The sequence below is a fragment of the Lycium barbarum genome, chromosome 3, assembly GCF_019175385.1.
Source record: "Lycium barbarum isolate Lr01 chromosome 3, ASM1917538v2, whole genome shotgun sequence".
Classification (NCBI taxonomy): domain Eukaryota; kingdom Viridiplantae; phylum Streptophyta; class Magnoliopsida; order Solanales; family Solanaceae; genus Lycium; species Lycium barbarum.
In genome coordinates, this window is record NC_083339.1 from 1,617,126 (window position 1) to 1,627,453 (window position 10,328).

Below are 10,328 nucleotides of genomic sequence, written 5' to 3' on the forward strand. Positions count from 1 at the left end.
CAAGACCACTGGCGTCACACATTAATTCAAAGGGAAGTGACCAATCTGGGGACACCACAATCGGTGCGGAGGTTAATTTCAGCTTCAACTCGTCAAACGCCTTGATGCACTTTTCATCAAAATTGAATTTGGATTCTTTTTCTAAGAGTTTGCACATGGGATTTGCAATTTTTGAGAAGTCTTTGATAAACCTTCTATAGAATCCGGCGTGCCCCAAGAAACTCCAAACTCCTTTTACTGAAACGGGCGGAGGGAGTTGTGAAATCACATCGATTTTAGCTTGATCAACCTCAATCCCTTTTTCTGAAATCTTATGGCCAAGGACAATGCCCTCCTTGACCATAAAATGACACTTCTCCCAGTTGAGCACGAGGTTGGTTTCCTCACACCGTTGCAGCACCCGATCAAGATGACCCAAACATTCATCGAATGAATCTCCCACCACCGAGAAATCATCCATGAAAACTTCAAGAAAGTTTTCAACCATATCAAAGAATATGGACATCATGCATCTTTGGAAGGTAGCTGGTGCATTGCAAAGACCAAATGGCATCCGGCTGAAAGCGAATGTCCCATAGGGACAAGTGAAAGTAGTCTTTTCTTGGTCTTCCAACGCAATGTTGATCTGGTTGTATCCTGAGTACCCATCCAAGAAACAGTAATAAGATCTTCCGGCTAGCCGATCAAGCATTTGATCAATAAAAGGCATAGGGAAGTGATCCTTGCAAGATGCGGTATTCAGCTTCCGGTAGTCCATACACACTCTCCAACCGGTGACAGTCCTTGTTGGAATCAACTCATTTTTCGAGTTAGGGACAACAGTGATGCCCCCTTTCTTTGGCACACACTAAACAGGGCTTACCCAAGGGCTGTTGGCAATCGGGTAAACCACCCCAGCATCTAACCACTTAATGATCTCCTTCTTCACCACCTCTTGCATCGGTGGATTTAATCTTCTCTGATGTTCAACACTCGGCGAACTTTCCTCCTCCAACTGTATTCGGTGCTCACAAATTCCGGCGGGAATCCCCCGGATGTCTGCAATAGTCCAACCCAGAGCTCTTAAATGCTTTCTCAAGACTACGATGAGTCTTTGAATTTGGCCCTCATTCAGAAGCGATGACACAATAACTGGAAGAGTAGCATTTTCTCCAAGAAATACATATTTAAGATGTGATGGCAGTTTCTTGAGTTCCAGTTTCGGTGGCTCAATAATTGATGGTTTTGCTGGAGGAGTTGTTCGTTTCTCTAGATCAAGAGACAATTTCTTGGGCTCATAAGAGTAAGACCCCAGACCTGTGAGTGAATTCACTGTCTCATTATATCCCTCCATTTGGTCGGCATCAAAATTCACCAAGATGGCCAACAATGCTTCGCTCAAGCATTCTTCCTCCATTTTAAATTCCACTGCTTCATCCACCTTGTCAACAGAGTTTATGACTGAAATGCTTTGATAAGGACTAGGTAACTTCATGCCTTTGCTAGCGTGAAAAGTCACCTCCTCATCGTTCACCCGGAACTTTATTTCGTGCTTTTCGGAGTCCATAAGAGCCCTCCCTGTGGCAAGGAAAGGTCTTCCCAGAATAATAGGAATTTCTTGATCAATAGCACAATCAAGAATCACGAAATCTGCCGGCAGTAGAAATTCCCCGATTTGAACCAGCACATCATCAACTACTCCAACTGGCCTTTTTATCGAACTGTCAGCCATCTGTAACCTCATGGTAGTTGGCCTTGGCATAGCTATCCCCGATCTCTTAAAAATTTCCAGGGGCATAAGATTTATGCTAGCCCCGTTATCACACAAAGCCCTGGCAAAATTTTGCTGCCCTATGGTGCATGGAATTGTGAATGCTCCAGGATCTTCCCTCTTTTGCACAGTGGTTTTGGAAAGAATGGCACTAACGCGGTGAGTGATACCCACAGTGTCGTGTTTCAATGGCTTTTTCTTCTTTGTTAAAAGATCCTTCAAATACTTAGCAAAGCCAGGCATTTCTTTAACAGCATCCATGAAAGGAATGTTCATCGTCAACTGCTTGAGTTGATCATAAAATCTCAAACACTTCTCATCTTTTGTTTTTCTCACCAACCTTTGAGGAAAAGGCGGTGAAGATTTAAACAATTGGCTCAAAGGGCGAAGAGCACCGGAAAGTTTTGCCTTCCCCTTTTCCTGGTTTTCCACCGGTTCCTTTGGTTTATTAAGATTCAGCTCTTCTTCAACTACAATGGGGACTTCCTCCCCTGCTTCTTCCTCGACAATATCATCCAATACACTAGGCTGCGCTTCTTTTTCAACAATTGGTTCCTGATCAATTGGCTTTTTATTGTCACCCTGAAGTATTTTTCCACTTCTGGTGCTAATGGCAAGTACATTCTCCACAGAGTTCACTCCACTAACTTTTGGATTAGGAACTGTGTCACTCGGTAATTGTCCCCGTTGAGGAGTATGCACTTCTCGGGAAAGGTCTCTGAATTGCGCTTCAAGCTTCTGAATGGAAGCTGAATGCGATAGTTGGACCTGGGACATTCCCTTGATTGTGCTCTCTGTTCTGTCTTGATTCATCAGCATTTTCTGCATCATACTCTTCAGTTCTGCAGAATCATTAGACGTGTTACCAGCAGAGTTAGTAGCTGAATTATCTTTCCATGGCTGGGAATTGGATGCTTGCCCCCTAGGTGGAATGTAGGGGTTAGAGCTCTTGTTGCCATAATTATTGTTATTGTAATTCCCTTGATTGGGATTACCCTGATCAGTTCTTCCATAATTCTGTCCTTGGTAATTTTGTTGAGGCCTTTGCCATGGGTGATTACCGGAACCTTGGTAGTTTTGCCGTTGATAACCCCCCCCCCCCCCCCTTGCGAGTTATTGACATAATTCGCATCCTCATATTGTGGCTGCCCCTCAAGATAAGTTTCGTCAGAAACTTGATACATTCCGGGAGCACGAGGTGGCATCTCATCGATAACGTTTACACATTTGGCCTCTTTCTCCATAAGCCTTTTGGATAATAAATCCACGGTGGTTTGCAGTTGAGCGAACTCATGATCTCGCTCATGATTTTCTTTGGCCACCGCGGCCACAGAGGGACTACCATATGATAGGAATTCGCTATCAGTCGAATGTCAGGCTTGATTATGGGTAGTAAGCTTGTCGAGCAACCGGGTGATGTTGACAAAGGTTTTGTCCATAAAGCATCCCCCAGCTGCAGTGTTGACAGCTATTTGATTCATTGTATCTAGCCCCTTGTAGAACTTCTCTGTGAGAATTGCATCTGGAAATCCATGATTCGGAGATTGAGCTAGATAATATTTGAACCTCTCCCATGCAGCATATAGTTGTTCCCCTGGAAGTTGTTTAAACCCAAAAATCTTATCCCGAAGCTCAGCCTTTTTGCTGGGTCGGAACCATTTTTTTAGAAAGATATTGGCCAGCTCATTCCAGGTATGAATAGTATTGCTCGGGAGCTTTTCATACCATTCCCTAGCTTGGCCAGCTAATGAATATTTGAAAACCCGCAGTCGCAGTGCATCAGCAGGAACAGCACCTTGAGATTGTTCGGAACATACATGCACGAAATTCTTTAGGTGTCGAAGTGGACAGTCTTCCGAAGAATTTCGGAAATAGCCTTCAAGTTTCAATAGCTGATAGATAGAGCTATCAATTTTGAAATTAGCATTTCCTGTTCTCGGGGGAACTACAGCAGAAGCATAATCAGCTTCGTCGATGAATTCTGCAAATACATTCTCATCCTCCTCTTCTTCTGGTGCAGGATGGTTCACTTGGATCCCCCCTTTGTTCCCTTGATTGCGATGGGGTCTTCCAGCCATGTTCACCTGGTTCACTAAAACAGCAAACGAGGTGTGATGGAATAGAAAAAGTTTTAAAGAATAGTACACAACAATTAGTAATTTCTGAACCGTATTCCCCGGCAACGGCGCCAAAATTTGATACGCTCAAATTACACCTATTAATGGCGTAAAGCGGACGTTGTCAAATATAGTAACCCAACAAGGTTGGGGTCGAATCCCACAGGGAATATGGAGAGAAAAGAGTACTAATCGTATGCGATACCAATCTTTAAATGCTTTAATCCTATTCCGGATAGTTTGAATTGATTGTTGAATAATGTAATTGAATACTTTGACTTAGAATGTAATTAATATGAGAGAGAGACTAAGGTTGTGTTTCCCAATTTGATTAGATATTATGTTTCGGATTTCAATGTGATATACTTCTAATGGTTGTTCTAAGAATAGGCACTTGATCTCTTAAAGACTTCTTAATGTTTCCCAACAGTTAAGCAGTATTTCCTCTTTATGATTCTTCCGAATATAAAAGAGTTACAATCGAAGAGCGACCAATAATGTCAATTTAGACTTATTCTTATTCCTAAGTTAGTCTATTAAACGAGGGTTAACACCTCGAGTCATTGTTATTCAATCTTACCAATATTGACTCTCTTTCCCAAGAAAAGTCAATATAATGGCTTCGGCTAATGCTTGCAATCATTACCCAACGTTACAACACAAAGATAGAATAAATAACAACAACCATTATGCATATATCAATAATAGAAACCCATTCACATAATACCCATCATGGGATTCACAACCTTAGAATTGAAATTAGCTACTCATAATGTTTCTTGACAGAAAAAGCTTAAAGATTAACATAATACACTTACAATACTAATACAAGATGGAATGAGAGTGAAGTTGTTGCCTTAAATGCTCCAATCACTTCAAGATTAAAAATCTAGGGTTTATGCCTCTAAAATAAAATCTGAATAATGAATTAAAACCCTATATTATGTATTTATAGAGCCAAAAATCGCGCCAAGTTTCTGGACAAAAATGCCCTTACGCCGCATTGTTACGGACCGTAACTCAGGTTACGGTCCGTCCTTCATTTCGTCATTTGACCACTTCGACGTTACGGCCACCATGCGACGGACCGTACCCTGTGTTACGGTCCGTCCTTCTGAAGCGTAAGTGGTGACAATTACTTGGCAACTCTCTGGAATTTTGGATGATGTTACGGTGAAGGGTTACGGACCGTAACATGAGTTACGGACCGTAACACTAAACCGTAACACTGAAGATTTTATTGAAACTCTCTGGAAATTTTGCTCATGTTACGGACCGTAACATGAGTTACGGACCGTAACACTAAACCGTAACACTGAAGATTTTATTGAAACTCTCTGGAAATTTAGCTCATGTTACGGTGACATGTTACGGACCGTAACATGAGTTACGGACCATAACACTTCACCGTAACACTGATGGTTTCAATGAAACTTTCTGGAAATTCAGGCCTTGTTACGGTTCAAAGGTACGAACCGTAACATGAGTTACGGACACCGTTACGGTCCGTAACATGAGTTACGGACCGTCGCTTAGCTCAAATTTGTCCGTTTTTCCAGCATTACTTCTCATTTCCGATCCTTAGTTAATCAACCCTATAAAACACAAAAATAACATAAGAAACAATATAAAAACACTTAAAATCAAGCAATATTTCTAGTTACAAAGGCATAAAATGTGCCGTGACACGAGTTACGGTCCGTCGATTGGACTGCCAGGTCATTAATGAATAAACGAAACGGGGTCGTTTGATGAACCGTAACACAAGATACGGACCGTATCCTATGATACGGTCCGTAACAGGTAACGTAATTGTCGGAAATGTTTAAATACATTACCGACGGTTCCCATTCCAAATTATAACGATTCTTCACACGTTTTTCAACTCCCTCTCCCTCATAAATCCTCTCTTCTCTTCTTCACATCCTCCTCTCTTCATCCTCCTCCCATTCTCCCCCATATTTCTCTAAAATCTCATTACTATTTTCTTATCCACAATCACTGTTTTAAGTTGAGTTTCATCCTTACAATCGCCAATGATCAGGTATTACATGTCTTTACTCTTTTCTTTTAGCTATCAATGCGAGTTCTATGATGCTCATGAGTAATTTCGTAAAATATGTGTTGAAATTCGTGTTTTGGGCTGTGTTGATTGAGTTTGCATTTAAATTGATAAGTTATGGGGGATTTGACATTGGTTGGGGGTTGGGATTGGTATTGGTGTTGTTTAAAAGATTCGTGGGTACAAGCAACTGCTTCCCACTGAATTGGAGGGCAAATCCGGTTGAAGGTTTCATTCGTGAAATTACTAAATCGGTTTGCCCACCAACTGTTCGATACAAGTCCCCAATGAAAACTTTAATAAAATCGGGTGAAGCCTGAGTAACCCGAGGCATGTGAGGGGATATAATATTGTTTCACAACATACCCATGGATCATTAAGTCGAAAATCTTGGCCTCGTGCTTAAAACGATAAAATTTGGCCAAGCCATTTGTTTGCTACTCTGTTGCCCGTCATTATGTGTTACGGACCGTAACGTACGTTACGGACCGTAACATCACACCGTAACACCTCTCAAATTTCCAGTAACTTTTCTGGAAATTTTGATCACGTTACGGTGCGACGTTACGAACCGTATACTATGATACGGACCGTCGACTGTGTTACGGTCCCTTTGCTTAATTGAACCATTTCAGTTACGGATGAAGATACGGCCCGTAACACCATCGACGGTCCGTCGACTGTGTTACGGTACCTGACCTAATTAAAGTCTTTGGCTTAAATTCATAAGGTGTAAAATTTTTACAACTTCTCGTACATCATATCTAACTTTTCCTTCCACAGGTATGGGTAAACCACGACAATCAAAGAAGGCTTCACCTAAGGTCGCGCAAAAAGGAAAAGGTCGTGCTGCAAGCAAGGTAACCTCACGGCTGCGCGACGACGATCTGATCAAGGACGCCAGGCCTAAAAAGAGGCCGGTCGCACCCAGCAAGCCACCCCCACCAGTTGCACCCAGCCAACCAGACCCACAATCAGAAAGTTCCTCCTCGACTGAGGAGTTAAGAGAGTCGAGCTCGTCGAGTTCGTCGAGCCAAAGTGAACCCCAGCGGGCTATCACACCAACACACCGACCTCAACCACCCATTAGACAGTCTACTGCGGAGGAGCGCGAAAAAGAGCGCGAACAGGAAAGAAGGAAACTTGACATTCGGCTGCAAACTATGACTGAGAAGATCCTCCGGTTTAATGTGAAGGGATCTGAAGATTTGTATAACAAGGGGTGTGAGCGGGTAAAAGGTGAGGGAATGGACCCAAGGCGGAGTATTTTCGAGGAACGGAATGTCATCTTCGATGGAATCGAAGGATATCCCGGCATTAGTGATACTATCTGATTCCACAAGTTGGAGTTTTTGAAAAACCCCGTTGGGTCCTACATATCGGTTTTTGTTAGGGAATTCTACGCTTCATATGGGGCAGCTGTATTCAAAGTAGTGAAGAAAGGGCAGCGAGCAACTCAAGTACCGGCAATGAATGAGGTTGTATTCCGGACAAAGAAGATAGATGTCTCTCCATCGGCTATAAATAAAACACTATTCGGGGAAGATTATATAGAGCCTACAGCAGCGGAAGAAGGGGAGTTTGCCTACAAAATTGAACAGAAGGATACAATCCCTGTCCGAAAATGGGTAGCTTCTGTTATTGCACGGACAACAGATCCTGAATGGGCCATAGTGCCAAAGTTTACAGCCACCACGCGGATTTGGAAAAACACCCTAACGCTAGAGGCAAAGTTTTGGTGGCAAATTGTTCTGTTCCGAATCCGTCCTACCCAATCAAATAATTATTTGACTCCAGACAGGCTGTTCTTGTGGCTTCCATAATGTCGCGATATAAGATCAACTTCGGGCGACTGATAGCCGAAGACCTCCGAGAGAGAGCCACCCAGCCGGCCATTTCCCTCATTCATCCATGCCTACTTACGCTACTATGCTTGCGTGCAGAACCAGAACCCCTACCCCATATCGATCACAGTGTGATTGCCAGCCATATTTATGACATCACAAAAGGGAAAGATGAGGTGTTCAGCCAGGGTTCGTTTCCCTCTGCATCGGTTTCTGAGGTGCCGGAGGGGCCTACGGGATCAGATGTTATACCCTTGGCTATCATGGGTGAAGAGGGAGCTGCTGCGGATCAGCACACAGATTCTGAGGCTCCACCGGCTGATCATGCTACACAGCCTATGCCACCTCCACCCGCACCTACTTCGGGTGGTCCTACCTCTTCCACTGGAGCAAGCCCAGCACCACCGCAGGCAACACCAGGAGTCCTACCCAAGCTTGCGAGAAAAATGATGTTCAACCGGGACAATTTTGGGGCGGTGGTCTTACAAGCGGATCGCACAGATAGGCAGGTCAAGCAGATCATGACTGAGCTAAAATTATACACAAAAAGGGCTATTGATGCAGCGCTGCGACCGATAAAAGAACAGATAAAAGAACAGATGGCTGCGGACCACCTACAATCATTACAAATCCACTCCCGGATAGATGGTATTGAGCGCAGGATGACTGAGCTGACTAGGACACACCCTACTATGGAATTGGGCGCTATTCGGAGTGAGTTGCGGTCTGTCAAGGATGATGTGCAGAAATTGAAGGCCCAGGAAGTGGCTGTGGCGACAGACCAGCTTCCTAAAGTACACACGGAGTTGGTACAGACCCTATACCAGCCGATTCAGAGCTTACTAGGGGATGATGACAACGATGACACGGTTGAGGAACAGCACGACGAGGAGTTGGAGGAGGATATCCCCTCTTTGGACAAAGGGAAGCGAAGCAGAGCCTCGCCAGATCTCGAGCCCATTCTCCAAATTCTTGATCCATATGCTGAGTTACGCCCACAGAATGAGGAAGAGGAGCGGCGTACTTTGAAAAGAATCCGCCAGGAGTCCCGGTTAAGTTCCGACACCGCAGGAGCTACTTCTAGCTCAACTCAGCCTACAGAGCCGGCTCACCGTATTTCTCCCCCATCCACTGCTCCACCCCATGATGCTGCGACAGATCCGAGTACCTAGTGCGCTCCAGGGAGGCCCTCAAAATTTTTTACTGCGTTATATTGATGCTTTGAGGGCAATGCATGCTTTTAAGTTGGGGGTGTGGTATTTGCTGATTGGTTGTTGGGATTGCTGTTTTAGTATACTGGATATTGTTTTTATTGTTTTGTATACTGGATATTGTTTTTATTGTTTTGTTTTGGTAAATATCTTATCAAAATTGTGATAGTAAGCATGTGTTTAAGACAATTGTTATTGTTTTGTTTTGTTGGTATTGTTTTTATTAACAAGTATGTGTTAGGACGTTCTTCGGCTGTTCTTTGCTATGTGTTTCTATTCCCGAAGAATGCTGTGTGTATGTTGAACCTAGCATGTTTAGAATGTTTAATATAGAAGTAAAGTAATGCTGACTTAAGTGGTGGTGGTCCGTGTTTCTAGCATAGATAAAAATGGTTTTTACAAGTTCAATGATATCCCTCCGAAAAATAATTTGTGATGTACATCAAAACTGAGTTGTTGATATTGACATGTATGGTTCTTTTAATGACATTGCAAAGAAAGGGTGTTTATGTATGTGAAATCTTCAAACGGAAATGAAGTCGGAGTATTTAAACAATCTTTATGCCATTGTGTTGTGAGTTTTTAGCTTCTATTTGCATATGATGCCTGCAATCTAGAACTTGCCCGGTTGGTCGTGCGTGAATTCTAAGGAGAATTAGATTGTGAAGTGATCTTAGGCTTTCTTTGTATTAACCCCAAAGTATCTTAAATGAGCCTGGCCCGTACAGAAAATGATCCCTAGTCTCCCATTTTTGAGCCTATAGACTTTTTCTTCGAATAAACCCATTTGGCACCAAGTCCCTCCTTGACACGGAAGATTGACAAATGAGGCTAAAAGCCTAAGTTGGGGGTGACAAGTCAAAAATGCGGAAAATGAGGCTAAAAGCCTAAGTTGGGGGTGATAAGTCAAAGATGAGGAAAATGAGGTCAAAGGCCTGTTGGGGGTAATCACGAATATAAAGGGACATAATTCAGCGTGGATATATATAAAAAAAAAAAAAAAAATGTTCAAAGTTCTAAATAAATCCACGCTAAAAATGGAGGGTCGGAAATGATAGGAAGAATGGTGAATGAAGTCAAAAAGAAGTGTCGAGGAGAGTGAGTCACCGATACCCAAATATTCATCCTACCCGTCCCTAAGCCAATGTTACAAGCCCAAAAAGTCCTAATGTGATCACGATCAAATTGTTCAAAGTTGAATGCATGGAAAATAAAGGCAAGCCTATGGTATGTGCACGCATGGTATGCAAATTTCTTTGTGAGTATGAGTGTTCTTCTGTCTCTTTAGTCTTCTGTCCCATTTATGTCGTAAATGTGTGTTGGGACATTCTTTGGTCTATGTGA

General features: G+C 42.9%; 1 non-coding gene across 1 annotated transcript; it reads left to right on the forward strand.

The window, feature by feature from the left end:
• Positions 1–3,277: 3,277 nt before the first annotated feature.
• LOC132634419 (small nucleolar RNA R71) lies at positions 3,278–3,384 on the forward strand. Its single transcript, XR_009580145.1, has one exon. It is a non-coding gene; the product is annotated as a small nucleolar RNA R71 (small nucleolar RNA).
• Positions 3,385–10,328: the final 6,944 nt, after the last annotated feature.